The sequence below is a fragment of the Sphaeramia orbicularis genome, chromosome 2 (assembly GCF_902148855.1).
Source record: "Sphaeramia orbicularis chromosome 2, fSphaOr1.1, whole genome shotgun sequence".
NCBI lineage: Eukaryota > Metazoa > Chordata > Actinopteri > Kurtiformes > Apogonidae > Sphaeramia > Sphaeramia orbicularis.
Window position 1 is genome coordinate 26,679,286 of NC_043958.1, and position 16,344 is coordinate 26,695,629.

Sequence of the window (16,344 nt, forward strand, 5' to 3'; positions counted from 1 at the left end):
CCATAAATCATTCCATGTTGACAAGTTTGGAGAAAAATACCAAACAAGTGCAAAGAAAATATTTGTGGGACTTTCCTCCACCCCCCCCCCCATCCTGCGTCTTCATCTCCAATTTTGTGCATTCGATCTTCACAAAAACCTGCCTCGAATAGCCTTGTTTCCACGTTTAAAGCTGTGTTGTCTGTCAACAGCACAGAGCCGCAGCCAAACAGTCTCTCCGGCATCTGCTGAGGATTTTCATGGCCTCGCGGTAAGAACAGAAGCAGACAGGAGGAAACAGCGAGAAAGTAGATAGAAGCTTAAACCAGGCTTAGATTATCACTGTGAGAATGAGATGTGGAAGGTGGGGGAGACAGGAACGTGGCACCAGAAGGAGAAATAAATGGAAGAAGGGAACAAAAGGCCAGCAAGTGTGTAGTCAAAAGAAAACATATTCAACTATTTTTCTTTTGAAATGGCTTTTCATGTCACAGTGAGGCTTTAAGTCTTTTCCAGCCATTCGTCTACCTGACACTGTTTTTTACATTTAAACTCCTGCTGCATAGCAATCACTCCGCCTTTTCTTTTTCCTTCCCTCCCTGTCTCTTTAGGCATGTTCCCAATGGTTTGTGCTCTGAAGCGCAAAATTGCATGTGAAATGTGGGTCAGGTAAGGAGTGAGATGGATGTGGTTTTAACAGAGATTAATTACATCCCAAATGAGTCTCTGAACTCCCCACAGGTCCTCTGCAGTGTGGCTTGGACCATTGTTAATGACTGAAAAACTCTGTGTTTTGTCTACGAGAGCGAAATAATAACATCCGAGGCCAAATTGGTGGATGGAAGGAACTCGATGCACACTTTCAGATGTGAAGCTGCAAACTTTAGCTTGATTTGTCAAATTTCAACACATTTACTTTTTTTTTTCATCTTCACATTAACCCTTTCATACATAGTGGTCACTACAGTGGACAGTTATTCTCCAGCTGTTCTCTTGCATATTCATGGGTTTTGTTGTTTTAGTTCCATATCAGCCAACACAGTGGATGCTTAAGCACCATCCCATACACTGTAACTCATACCATTACTGTAACTTTGCTGTTCTTGATAAACCTGATCTGCAGTAACATGTTTCAGTGTAAATCAATTGTTATTTGTTAGAACAAAAAAGTTGTTGTTGTTGTATTTTTTTTTTTTGCATATTATCTCCATGAAAAGAGTAATAATTAGCATTACAATATGTTAAAATGTGAGAAAACATCAGATTTTATGTCATTGTTTTAATATCAATTTCTGATATTGGGTTTTAAACACGTTTCTTTACTTCAAAAATTAAATGCATGGACATTTTTGTAACTCCATGAAAAAAAAACAACTTGATCACGTTGTTTTTTTCATGCCTATGGAGGAATAAAAACACTCAAGAAAAAAAAAAATCTTAACTAAGGTTCTCATTATTAATGTGTGAAAGGGTTAAAGGGTACCTGTAGTAAATCTCCATTGCCAGCTACACTATATTGCCAGAAGTATTCGCTCACCTGCGCACATATGAACTTAACCCATAAAGACCCAAACCTCCACCAGTAACCAAAACCATGTACTGATCTAAAATGTTTAACAACTTCTAATCCACTGATCTTACCAAAACATGTAAATATCTGGTGTAAAATGCAGTTTGTCATCTCTTCATGGTCATCAGATATGACCTATTTGGACTTTCAGAGGCTCCGTAGTTACCGTGGAAACACCGTCACCTTCTACAACATTGATTCACCACTAAAACCCATGGAGTTGGACCAATAACAGTGGATGGAGACACTTATTTTTATGTCCAGTTATTGATATCTTTGCCGAAAAAGTCACTTTTTCTTGAGTTTTCTCTGATTTTGAACCCTTACCTTTACTCTGAGCTTTAATGAACATCTACATGATCAGTAAATTAATCATTAAGAAAGGGTAAATACAGAGAAAAAATTACACTGGGGAGCAATTTGAAAAAAAATTTCTGTTGAGTTAGATTTTTATGCTGATTAAAACTAAAATTGGCATGCTGATTCCAAAATTACAGTCAATTTTGCTCTAGCACGTCAAGTTTTTTCTCCACAGCTCACCCTCCAGATAAGCCAAATTCCACTGATTAGCTGTAGTAAGACTTGCCAGCTGATGACGAGTGGACTCATCTACAGCTACGTGGCAACTTGTTTGTGCAGTCACAATTGAGACAGTGTGGTGAGAAGTGTGTGCAGCTCCCAATAGGTCAGTACTATCAATATCTGCAAACAGAAAGCTAGCATAGTAGGAATTAAGAGGATTTGTGCTGGCTTTTCTCTCAAACTTGTAACCATGGGCATACCGTTGTAAGTTCTATTTTGTTTTATGCTGTTTTTTTAGTTTTCAAAGCTTGTAACTATTCCATCTTAGTGTTTTATTTACATAGGTCAGGGATTAAAGTTCTCCGTCACCACGACAGATTTCCATCAAATGGAAAAATTGAGGGGGGAAAAAGTCATATTGAAGTAACTTCCCCACGTGTTTCGCGGAGTCCAGTCGGCACCACGATCCTGTCCTGGGTCTGCAGGTGTTTAACACAGGCACAGGGGGCTGATAGGTTTAACAGTGATGATAATAAGATGACTTCTTTATTTTTATGTCGGGAGGACAGATTGATGACTATTTATGTTTGGAAGGAAACGCTGCTCATTCTGTGCCTCAGAAACACATGGACAAGTTCAGCTTTACTGAAGTTCAGCTTCCAGACGCTAACTGTAGTTTAGTGCTAACAAGTAGCTTTCATTATGAAAGAACCACAGCGAAAAGGGAAGAAGACAGAACTGATCTACATGTACCTTCATGTTTGGGTTCATAGCTTATCTCCTCTTGCCGGTATATGACTAGTGTGTGTGTTTGTGTGTATGTGCCCTTCCCGTGCGTACGGTTGTGCGCGCCGCGGCCTTACGCGGTTATGCGCCCAACTGCATAAGTGCTTCATTTTTACCCGTTTAGTATCTTATTTCTATCTGTGTGGTACAGTATGAAGATAAAATTGAATGAATAACACCCTTGGTATTTGCAAAGCCACTGTTTTTTAAATACCCTCAGAGTATCTGTAACGGAATATAATTTCTGTTTCAGTTGACGTAATTTCTTCCAATCAAAAGAGAACATGATATTGGAGGGAGGGGGTTGTGGACACAGGTTTAACGACGTACAGATTATTTTGGCTATCATATACGACATCATGGACACGTTTGTCGAGCAAGGTGCTGAAGTGGTAACTATTGAGAGATGCGTGAAAAATAGATGGAGGTGGGCGTGGCTTGATGAGAAGGGAGACGATGGAACTCCAATTAGATCATGGTGCAAAAAAATGAAGCAGCCTCACTCATTTTTTGCAGTAAGGTTTTCTTCTAGTTATTATTTTCACTTGCTTCAAAGGTTTTCATACCCTTTAAAATTAACCAGAGAGCACCAAAATTGACCTGAAGCTTTAAAAATTTTCTGGGGGAGGACCCCCAGACCCCCCACCAATACCACTCATGACATTTTTTCAATCCATGTTACTAATCTTCTACACCTGTACACTCTCCCATTCAGTGTGTTTTACAGTATTGCCAAATTTGACTATATAAACTTGTACGCTATAGTAGTATTGTATTGCATCATTTTTAATACTGGCCAATGATTTTGACCAGAAGAAAATTTTCAGTCAGATGAAAATTTTTTGCTTTAATCCCTGACATAGGAATATTTCCTTTGTTCCAGATCATGTCTGCTCCTGCTACTTCTCGTCGTAAATGCCTAAACAACCCTGACTTCTTTTGCTATATTTGTGATAGTTTCATCATTCCAAGTCAGAGGGCAAACATCAGTGCATTTGTCAAACAAGCATATTTTGCATATTTTAAAGTAAAACTCGGCCAGTGTGTTTGATGGTCCACAAATTCGGCAGCTCATCAAAGATGAACAGTTCACTGGGACTATGTCGGACCTTGAGAAGAATGCTTGATTATCATTCAAAGACGTTGTCAAGAACTTTCTTGGAAATACACGTGCAAGTAATTACACAGAAATTGTTCAGAAACTGTTGGAGAGCTACAAAGTGCTTGGTTGCAACATGAGTATTGAACTACATTTTCTGCATTACCATCTTGCCAGCTTTCCAGAAAATCTTGGTTAGCGATGAGCAAGGTGAACGATTTCACCAAGATTTGAAGGTTATGGAAGAACGTTATCAGGGTAGATGGCTGACTATTGTTGGAGCATCAAACACGATAGTCCTCAAGTTGAACACTCCAGAAAGAGCTATAAACATAAATTTTTACCTTAACTACTTGCACACAATTATAATGACAGTAGCCATATCCTTTGTAAAAACATAATAGTGTTAAATAAACATTGCAGTCATGCCTGTTTCTTTCATATTTCATTGTATGTCAATATTTGAAAATGTTTATAAAACAAGCACATATCTGTTAAGTACAGTATTTTTCATATTTTTTAAGATCCTTTAGTTCAAAAACTTGACGTGATAGAGAAAAACTGAGATCAGTTTTGGATTCTGCACCCAAAAATTAGTTAAAAACAGCTGTCAGACCTAACTCAACAAAAATTGTGTTCCCCAGTGTTATTTGGGAACTGCCACAAAAATAGCACTGGGTCTTTATGGGTTAAGTGACATCCCATTCTTAATCCATAGGGTTTAATATGACATTGGTCCACCCTTTTCAGCTATAACAGCTTCAACTCTTCTGGGGAAGTTTTCTACAAGGTTTAGGAGTGTGTTTATGGGAATTGTTGACCATTTGTCCAAAATCTTTTGGTATGCTAAAGCAAGAGATTTTGGACAATTCCATGCTCCCGACTTTGTTGGAACAGTTTGGGGATGACCCCTTCCTGTTCCAACATGACTGTACACCAGTGCTCAAAACATGGATGACAGAGTCTGGTGTGGATGAACTTGACTGGCCTGCACAGAGTTCTGACCTCAACTCCACAGAACCTTTGGGATGAACTAGAGCAGACACTGAGAACCAGGCCTTCTCGTCCAACATCAGTGTGTTATCTCACAAATGCGCTTCTGGAGGAATGGTAAGAAATTCCCATGAGCACACTCCTAAACCTTGTGGAAAGCTTTCCCAGAAGAGTTGAAGTTGTTATAGCTGCAAAGGGTGGACGTCATATTAAACCCTATGGATTAAGAATGGGATGTCACTTAAATTCATATGCTAGTCAAGGCAGGTGAGTGAATGCTTTTGGCAATATAGTGTATCTCAAAAGATCCAGTATATTACATTGGGTTACAAAAAAATGTTTTTTTGCAAGTTGTCTAGGTTTTTTCAACTGAATTAGGACCATTTTGCACCGCTAAATCCAAAAATGACATCAGTTTTTCTCAATCAGGTCAGGTTTTTTTGCTAATTTGATTTTGAAAAATTTGATCTTCTCCCAAAATTGATTACATTTTTGTGACTTTATCAGTTGATTTTTTATATAGTTCTCACCCAAAATAGGTTTTAAGAGCAAAAAAATCATTTTCTAACAGGATGTATTTATTATTTATTATGTATTCACCGCAGATGTAGCCGAATACGTCAGGCTTATTTTTGCAAGATCTTCTAGTTGAAGCCATTTCATTCACCTGTAATATTAAAAAAAAAACATTAATCATAAATTGGCAAAAGTAAAATCTTCAGAACTCATTTATTGCAAGAAATATGAAAGAATATTGTATCATATGATTTGAAAATGCCCATGAATGTAAGCAAAAATGTTAAAAAGCCAGAAAGTCAGAAAGTTGACCTGATTGAGCAAAATTAATGTGAATTTTTGGATTCAGCACACCAAAATTATCCTAAATCAGCTCAAAAAACTTAAACAATAAATTTGTTGTTGACCAGTGTTATTAGTGGTAACTTACCTTATAGCCTGTTGTCAAGTACACACGAGCACTAAGCAGCTGCTCTGTTAGTCAGGCATCTTCAGCGACATGTTGCCTCCTTCACAGGCTGTTCCAGCACCGAAACTGATGCAGACCCCATGCTTTGTCTGATTAGCTGGGCTGTGATGGACTGGTCACTGACCCCGTACAGCAGACACCGGTCTAAGATGATGCATTATCAGCCAGTGCTGGGTCACGTCTCCAGGACAATGTCGGACTGCAAAGCTTATGGCTGCACAAACAACAAGGGCAAACATGTACTTTCCACTCAATCTTGCTCACTGGCTGCTGCTTATTTACTTGTACTCCATCACCTGGAAACAACAACAGGTACATTTCTTACAGCCGATAATGGCTGCTCCTCATAGGTTCTGCCCACACCTGCAATTCACGAAATAAAAAGTCCAGTGTGGTGCATTTATAGCAATTTTTTTGCTGAATTTGTGCCTCTGTTGCCTATATTTAAAATACAAAGCACGGTTAATATGGTAAGCATGACCAGTTCAGGTCCACTTTAAGAAAGAACAGCTATCAAGGTTTTACCCCAAGACATATTGAAGAGGCGTGAGGTGGAATAAGTAGATATCCAGTCACTCCCAGTAGAATAGAATAGAATATCGTGGACATAAAATTACCATTGATAGCATTAAGAAACTCAACAGACCTGTTTCCTTTAGGTTGTGTGAGCACATTTACAAGCACACTATTACTTAGACTAGGTCAGTATTCTGTTTTGATGGTGTCATTTGAACCAGTGATTCTCAACTGGTGGGGTGCGACCCACAAGTGAGTTGCAAACCTGTCTTCAGTGGGTCGTGGGCCTTTACCTGGGCAAAAAATTATGTTAAGAAACAGATCGTGTGCTTTATTTCTGATGGAGCGGGGCACCGTCCATTCACACTCCCCAACAGTAGGTGGCAGTAGTGTGCTGTAATGCTAATTAACACCAGACATTTCACAGCATAAAAGGAGATCCAAAAGTTTCTGTTCAAATCATGACTAAACTCAAGTATGACACCAACTACATCAGATATGGAGGATAAAAACCTTAGCGTGTTTAATGCTTGAATAAGTGATTGAATGCACTTTGAATTTTTAACTGTGTGCACTTGGGTTAAATATACCTAATTTAGTGTTAACCCTCCGGTATCCGGGTGCGCCTTTTAGGCACACTTTGCACTTCGTGTTAAAAAACTTTATATTATTTTTCACAATTTAAATAAGGTTAGAATTGAAAAGTTGTTCATTTGTGCATGATCTTTAAAATTCTGTCCACCAACTAAAATTTGCCCATTGTAAACAAAAGAAAATTACAAGACTAGCATCTGTCTCCCTAGTGTGCCAAAAACATATTATTTCTTCCATTCTAACCACTGTTTTTGATCTGTAAGCCATTAAGGCATAAATCCTGCTTTCACTGATATCTGGGCTTCATTTGAGAGGTGAGGATCTAGATTAATTTATTAATGTTGTTAATGTTGCTGTTAATCATTGACATATGCCAGGCTGCAAAAATCAAATAATATGTAATCCAATTTTTATGTAGTATTTCGGGAAAAAAAAAAACAACAACATATTTTGTGTTTTTTGCATCAAAAAATGTAGTGACATCATGATGAAAAGAGATCGTTTAAAGGGCTAAAAAAAAATCTAAAATGAATGATTATTTGATATGTATGATTAGGGCTGACCTTGATTAACAAAAATAAAATCAAATTAGAGCAGAAAATAAATCAATACATGATATTTAATAGTTTGATTTATAGGTGTGCCATTTTGGCACACTTGGTGACAGATGCTAGTATTTTTGAACATTTGACCCAGCGCCAAAAATAATCAGGCAAATTAACCACTATTGCTGTTAATCATTGACATATGCCAGGATGAAAAAAATCAAATAATATGTGATCCACTTTTTATGTAGTATATTGAAAAGAAATGTTTTTGTGTGTTTTTTGCATCCAAAAAATGGTTTGTTTACATTACAAACATGGCATTTAAAGGGTTAAAAAAAATGTGACAATTATTGAGTATTTGGTATTTTTATTTAAGGCTCAAGCTGATGAAATAGAAAAAAAGTGCAAAAGAATTAAAAACAAACTGAATGAAAATTTTTTGACATTATTCCACAAGTGTGCCAAAATGGCACACTTGGTGCTTGGTAAGGGCCTTGGTGGACGGGATACCGGAGGGTTAAAGGGAATATTTCAGTATTTATCATCACCACCTGCTGGTCATTTTGGCTTATCATTAAACTTGTCTTCTGTGTTGGCATATTGTGATACTCTGTATTATTTCAGGTTCAAAACAAACCATGTTTTCATTAAATAAAAGTTTAACTTTTATCAAATTGGGTCACGGCTTGTCGTTGAACGACGATAGTGGGTTCTGAAGCCAGACCAGTTGAGAATCACTGATTTAAACAATATATTCCTCTTATTATGTAACCTGTCTCCAAAGAGCATATTTGTGGGACTTACTGATATGATTCTAGCTTTAGAAGGATTCTTTAGGCATGTTTACAACAAAACTGAATTCAGTGCACATTTTGCTGCAGGTTGCTATACACACCTTTATTCAGCTGCAGTAAAGGTCCTCTCTGGTAGAGACAATACACCAAAACAAAGACCACAATACACCAAAACAAAGACCACAATACACCAAAACAAAGACCACAATACACCAAAACAAAGACCACAATACACCAAAACAAAAACCACAATACACCAAAACAAAGACCACAATACACCAAAACAAAGACCACAATACACCAAAACAAAGACCACAATACACCAAAACAAAGACCACATTTGGCCATATCAGAAGGACAAACACTCTCACAAGGGGATGAAGCAGTTACAGAAAATTAATTGATAAATGATTTCATGTTTTTGGAAATGAATAAATATCGAAAAGCTGACTTTTTCCAAAAGAGTAAGGCTGATTTCATACAGTGTGTAGCCTGTCATCAGTTGGAAATTAATGGGATGTGCTCAGCTATATGTCAACAGGGATATGAGAGGAATATTTGGCTGGAAATAAGACATGAAACCTGGTCTTCTGTGGTGAAATCTCTGCCACCTGTTTTTAATTTTTCATTTTTATATGTTTTTCTGGTGAGGTTGAGTGATTTTTTTCATTATCTTAAAGGCTCAGTGTGTGATATCTAGTGGTAAATTTTCAGATTACGCTAAACGAACTCCCATCACTTCACCCTCACACTGACAAAACACAAACCTTGTTATACGGGAAAAATATATCCCCCTGAAATCTTTCTATAATAATAATAATAACAATAATAATAATAATAATAATAATAATAATAATAATAATAATAAAAGTATCTATAGATACGGGGGGTTGTTCGCAGCCTAAGAGAGATAAGGAAGAAGAAGTCTATTCTGCACTGCTATAGATATAGAGGTCTCATCTGTCTCTTACTTTGGGTGATTATGCACTAGCCGAAACATTGTTGTGCATAATATATGCTATTTCTGCAGTTAGATTCCCTTAAACCAGTGCTATTCAACTATATTTTCCCATAGGCCAAATTGTCAGAATTCTATAGACTGTGGGCTGGACCCCTGTAGTACTACACTAATATTGGATGTACAACTCACTAGGCCTGTAACGGTACACAACATTTTCGGTTCGGTACGTTTTCAGTTTTGAAAGCCAAGGTTCGTTTTTTTTTTTTTTTTCGGTTCAGTACGGAAAGAAAGAAAACCCCTCAAAATGTCTTTAATACATTTATTAATTTTCGAAAATTTTTCCCCCAATTTTTGGACACAATAGAATGTAGAAAAACAGGAATATAATTCTGCTGCTATAAATCAAATAGAAAATAAAATACATTATTAATATTACTAAATGTATTTTAAACATTAGTATTGCACTTTTCCCTGACAGGTAGTTTTGAACAAACAATAAAAATCACATCACAGTTCTGTCAGTTTACATTCTGCATAAAAATACCCAAAAAATTCCACATGAAGTGCACCATTAACAAGAGGACAAACTGGTATTCTCTTTAAACAAACTGAAGAACAGCATTGACAAAACCAAAAAATTAACCAAATTGTTTATTTTAGGACACAGAACCCACTGTTTAGGCCACTTTGTGTACGTGTGCGCACGTGCAGGGTGCGATTTGCAGGGGGGATGTTTTTTTTTTTCCATAACTAACCATAACTAACGTAACTAACGCTGGCGTGAAACGAAAGTGAAATTTTATATACTTTCTACGTCCAACTCTGGGTTCTATTCCTCGGTTATACAGTGTGTGTGTGTGTGTGTGAGAGAGAGAGAGAGAGAGACAGAGGTAGTGTAAGTGTTTTAGAACTACCGTAGTTCATAGGCGGCAAACACTGTTCTGTCCTCGTTGTTGTCTTTCACCAGGACCTGGACTGATCCCAAACAGGACTGTAATAATGGCGGAGGGTCTTTAGTCTCTTCCTTCCAGGTTCACATCATATTTATTTATTTTTGTTTTTTTTTGTTTTGTTTTTTGCCTTATATCAGCTGCTATTTCATATTTCGGGTCACTGTGCACGTCCTTCAATATGTCCGTGTGGAACTTGTGCGGATTTAAAGTTCTGCATCAAACAACGTCTTTGGTTCCTTTTTCTTTTTCTCAGCATACTGTGCTATTTCAGTACAGCTGTGTACCGAACTGAACAGGTGTGTACTGAAACGGTTCGGTACGTGTACCGTTACAGGCCTACAGCTCACACATATCATCATTGCATTTTCAACATTTTTATTTAACTGTTAACCTGTTGGTGTTAAATTTTAACATAACACATACCATCACAGTCACAGTAACCGCTGGCTTTTAGTGCAAGTAAGAAATGTAAACATACTATTTAAAGCAATTTATGACCATCAATATTACTTTGTTGTCTCAAATCAAATGTTGTTAAATTTTTTTATTTTCATTGTCAACTTTGTGTCTCTTCTCCGTGGAATGCACCATGTTTTCATCATGAAACCGGTCTCTCTGGCCTTCCGTAAACAGTGGCAGTGCTGCAAAATGATGCAAAAGTTGAAAAATGGTGTAAAGTGTTGCAAATAGCCGTATGTACGGTTTTAATGCTACTATTTGTGGGTAGGGCTGCTTGTTGAATAGCTCTGCCTTAAAACTCACACGCTGAACTTTTAACATTATTAAAACACAAAAAGTGTTGGACCATAGAAAGTGCTGAGTAAATTCTAAAAGACACCCCCAAATTTTGTGCTTTCAAGAGCTTTGATTTAGCTTTTGAGTACAGCAACAATAACTAATTAACCATTTTCCCAAAAGTCTCTTACAGTGTAGCTTCAGGCTGCGCAACTTCATTTCACTAAGCTCTAATTAAGACAACAAGGATTTAGTATCCTCCTATCACATCAGCTGCAAGATAAACTCTTAGTGGCAAAATTCTGCATCTCTAGAGTTTTCAAATAAATATGAAGAGATGCAAATTACTGCTTTAGCATTTTCAAGGAAGATGCTTAGTGTATGCATGCTTAAAACACATCTTTTCATCACTGGTGCACAGAATGACAATGACGAGGCTGTTTAGTGCATCAACACATTCCCCATCCTCAGTGTAATGAGCGTAGGGCTGCAGTTGTACTCTCAGCTCTTCTGTTAACATACATGTTTCATAAAGACAAGTGACAGAGCACTGTGAGATACAGAAAATGATGCTGTAAACTGCTGAACCGCCATGCCTTTCTCTTGGATGCGAGAAGACAGGAAAGATTACTTTATTTAACAGACACAGACACTGACAGATCGAGATCTTGTGTGCGCTGCGAGGCTCTCAGAACGCATAAATATGAGTCGCATATTTCTACGCCACAAGATAAAAATACTGACGTTAAATTCACAGTCAGCCTGTTACTACTGCTTTGAGATCGGAGAATGCAGATACCTTACTCCTTTACCTGCTCCCTGACTCGAATGATCCTGATATATTCACATTCCTATCAGGTATTTATGAGATTTCACTTTCATCCCAGTATGCAAATATGCCTTCTAAGCTCGCAGCTGGTCATAAATATGAACCTGCTGCCTTCTTTGCCATCAGTTCCAAGAGATCAGCTTCAGTCCCGGGGCATTAAGAGTTAATTTATGGCTCACGCAATTCAGATTCAGCCTGGCTGTCACACTCATCTCAGTCAAAGTGCTCGTCGTACCCCCTGTCTCACATCCTGATCTATGCTTCCTATTTAAATCCCATCTATCTGTTCTGGATGACAGAAAATAATTCATGCTGCTGAAATGCCATCATCATCATCGACAAGGACAGTCACTCCTGGCATATATCCATATTAATACCACATTTCAATATTTAGATTTTTGTTTTACATATCTCAGAGTAGCTAGGGTTAAACTCCTCCTGCAGGACATGGGCATATGGACACGTGGAGTGGTTGGAAAAGCTTGAGGCATGCAAAATGGGATTGCCTATAAAACATCAAGTGACAAGTACGTCATTTCTGGAGCAGTGTGAAGTTGAAAGCGTTGGGAAGTGTAGAGTTTATTCTACTCCGCTGCCATTGAATCACAAAGGAATCGCTGAGAAAAACAAATGTGACTGTGCAGTCTTGGTCACACAAGAAAATGTTCAGTTTCTAGAAATGATGATGATGATGATGATGATGAAAATAACAACAACAATACGCCTACAAATCTGTATGATCTGTTGGACCACGGCTAATTTCGGTCTCTGACTTACATCGGTATCACTTCTGTGAAACCGTCATGGAATTTTCGGGGATTCCTTGATGCCATCAAACCTTTTGAGTTGACCTTTTACCCTCTGAGACATTATTTCAATGAAACACGCTGCTATGAATCTGCGTCTGTTTCAAGTGTCATAAAAGCTGCTGTGAGTATGCGCTTGTGTTCCTTTTCTTCAGTGGTTTTGTTTTATTGTGTGTTTTACGTGGCAAAACCGGGTGGAATAACAGAAAAAGACAAAGAGAGGAAATGAAGTTTTACAGGTTTTTACTAAATAAGGCACTCAGAATATACATCAATAAGAGATTTAGGATGTTGAACATGAACACACTGAACAAGTATTTGACTTTTGGCACAATAGTTTTTGTTTTGGGACTTTTTTTTTTTTTTAATCAGTCTAGCTGCTTTTTAGCACCTGGTTGACCTCCAAAAAGCAGTTACAGTACAAAACTTGGTAAAAACAAAAGAAAGGAAAATCACCACTCCACTGCAAACAGTGAAAACAAACATTGTTAAAAAAAGGCCAAACCAACTATTTTTTTAGCGAGTTGGTTTCACTTACTTTCCTGTATTTTGCCTACCATTCCACAGGTGGCGGGGCATGCTCAGATGCGTATGGAAGGTCAAGAAGATCAAGGTCTATTCTATCAGCATGTTTTGAAATTTTGAGCAAACTTTGGAATTTTTATGAATATTTAAAATAAATCATACATTCAGAATGCTCAGCCCAGACAAGTCATGGGCTAAAGATTTAAGGATTCATTTCACAGAATTCTGAGACCAGGTCGGCACAGCCTTTGTTGAAAATGTACTTTTGTGACATAAATTCTTCAAAAACATGCCTGTAACTTCTGTGCTTTGCTGAGCTGTATCTAGCTTGGACTTTTCAGTCTCTGTGAGCTGTGAGGAAATGTCATGTCTGGTGATGGACTGTGGCATCTCCAGGTGAACACAGACAAAGACAAGTGCACATACTTAGAGAAAAGTACACATCTGAGCCCTGTGCTGGGTAATTAGGCCACAAAAGAAGCCGATCTCAGGTCACTGCTCACTTCAGGCCTAGCCACTCTCGAGTAGTCAGACACATCAAGGCATCATTATGATTTCAGAGAAGCTCAGCGCTCGGATGTATTCCGGCATCGCTGTGATGGCACTTTTCCTGCAGGAAGAAGAGGTTTTAACAGCAGCTCCCCAGCTGCTTTCAATGAGCCCTTTTCTCTCACCTTGGAATGACTGCGCCCGCACAGATGGCGGACTGCACACCGCCAATTTATTCCATGGCTATTTGCTGGTAAACATGCATGCACTGGATGTTAAAGAACAGGGTCATAGAAAGGTCAAGACAACTGGACTGGAAGGCTGTGATGATAAAGTTTTGAAAGAATAAGAATGAAAGATTATGAATTTGAGGATTAAAAATGCATTTTTTTTTTCCAAAAGGCGGTCTCTGCAGTGGATTATGCAGCATTAGAAAATTTGCCTGGAGTCTTTGCACCATCTATAGTGCAACTCAAGGTCTATTCTGTGCCCTAAGAGTGTTTTATTTCCAGCCAAGGCTCTACAGGCCTGCCTTCCAATTCTTTGTTTTGAAATCTGAGTGTTCCCAATTGTCTACCACTCCGCCTTGCTCGTTATGAGGTTCATTTACCACAAGCCCCAGAATAATCACTCGCTTTTCATTTTCCCCAAGCTTTAGCCTTTTAAATGCTCTACCACTGGGTTGTTTGGCCAATTAGAGAGCAGACTTTCTATTACTCAGCATATTGTATCAAATTGCATATGCCATAGGGGGTGATCAGAGGAATGCAAAACACAGCATCAAGGATACAAAGCTGTGAATAACAGTTATTTCACATGTGTAACACTGGGCAGACTGCAGTGGGAAATGCAGATTTTTTGGAAGAAAATAAAGTCATTAACTGATAACATACTGTGACTGCCGGAGTTGGAGTCCTTTCTTTCTGCACAATAAACCTGAAGAACAAATCCATCTTAAATGGAAACATTGAAACAAAACTCCTTCAATTATATTTTTACTTTAAAAGCGTTCATGAAACTGATCAAAAGAACATATTTGACATTGAGACGACAACCGGGAATAGTTTATTGTGAAAGAATCATAACAGCAACAGAGTGTTTTCTGCCTACGAACTCCCATAAGGTTGTGGAACATTTGAGAAAAGCGCCTAGCCACAAGTGCCTCCCACATTTTTCTGTTTATCTTTGCAAGTGCAGAACAGAAGACATTTTTCATTTTTACACCAGAAAATCCCACAGGAATGTAGCTGCTCCCTGGGATGATGATGCCTGGAACAAAAAGTTCTATCTTATTACATTATATCTCCAATGTACACACACAGATATACACACCTGTAGGCATCACAGGAAGTCTAATTAGAACAACGTTGTCTGCTGTTGATTTGTCCACTGACATCTACCTTAAATACATCTTTCCATATCATTATCCTCATAGCATAATTGCCTAAGTCATACACAAATGGACAAAAGTGCTGGGACACGTTGAATTCAGGTGCTTTCTAACAGGGGTCTGGGATACAAAACAATAACGACAAATGTTATAATATAGAAGTTTTCTATTGTGATAAATATCATTGCATTGCATTGGTTAGTTTAGTTTAAAGTATTACCTTCCAAAATGCCTCAGAGATACTTTTAACTCAATTTCTGTCAACATTTATAACTATTTTTTTTTTTTATCCATGACTATGATTTAAAACGTTTTACCTCAAAATTTCTCTAAAATATTTTTCATGCTCTGACTATAAATAATAATTTTCTACCACAACTAATGATCTCCTTTCTTCACATCTCACTCATGAAAAAAAAAAATCTCGTTAAACTTTAATGAAATATTGACGTTTATAAACTTTATGGACAAAAATATCGGGACACAAAATGGCTTCAGTTCATAACATGTCCTGTTCACACTAATTTGAAATATAAACATCAATATTAATAAGCAATATGATATTTATCACAATACAAAACTATATTATGACATTTGTCATTATTGTTTTGTATCCCAGACCTCTGTTAGAAAAGAAACACCTGAATTGAACATGTTCCAATACTTTTGTCCATATTGTGTATGACTTAGGCAAGCATGTTATGAGGCTGATGATGTGCGTTTATGCAAAAAATAGTTTGATGCAAAAGACACAAAGTCTATGACCTAAGGCAACTTTCAGACAAAGTTAATTTGTGCACTTTATTTTAACATAAAACCCATTTCGCTCTGTAATTCTTCTTGTTAAGGTTTTATGGTTAAGGCTATCGCTATATTCAACTGCCAATTACACAGATGCTCTGCTTGATTTAACCGCACATTGTTTACAGTCAGTTTGCCTCTCTGAAACACCTGCAAAAATAAAAAAAAGAAAAAAAGCAAACCTGCACGGCTGTGTTGTTTTCAGAGATTTCAGAGGCTCTCAGCATGTGTCTGTCAGTGACGTGTTGAGAGTTGGGACCACGCTTCAAACCGAGCACAGCTGCTGCGATGAACAGCCGCCCTAATGAGATGCTTTCATTCCTTCGGCTGATGTTTTTGCAACAGTTGCAGACTTCACAGCGTAATTTTGTTTCCTCCTATGCAAGCGGGTGTATTAAGTTTAAGGGGGCGCATTTCATCCAGCGGAGCAAAAATATCTCTGTATTGTTTTCTTCAATAAACACAACAA

At 37.7% G+C, this 16,344-nt stretch overlaps 1 long non-coding RNA gene across 1 annotated transcript; it reads right to left on the reverse strand.

The window, feature by feature from the left end:
- Positions 1-2,059: 2,059 nt before the first annotated feature.
- LOC115435097 (uncharacterized) lies at positions 2,060-4,603 on the reverse strand. The gene is made up of 2 exons (XR_003937648.1): positions 4,307-4,603; positions 2,060-2,241 (listed from the first exon to the last, which is right to left on the reverse strand). It is a non-coding gene; the product is annotated as an uncharacterized LOC115435097 (long non-coding RNA).
- Positions 4,604-16,344: the final 11,741 nt, after the last annotated feature.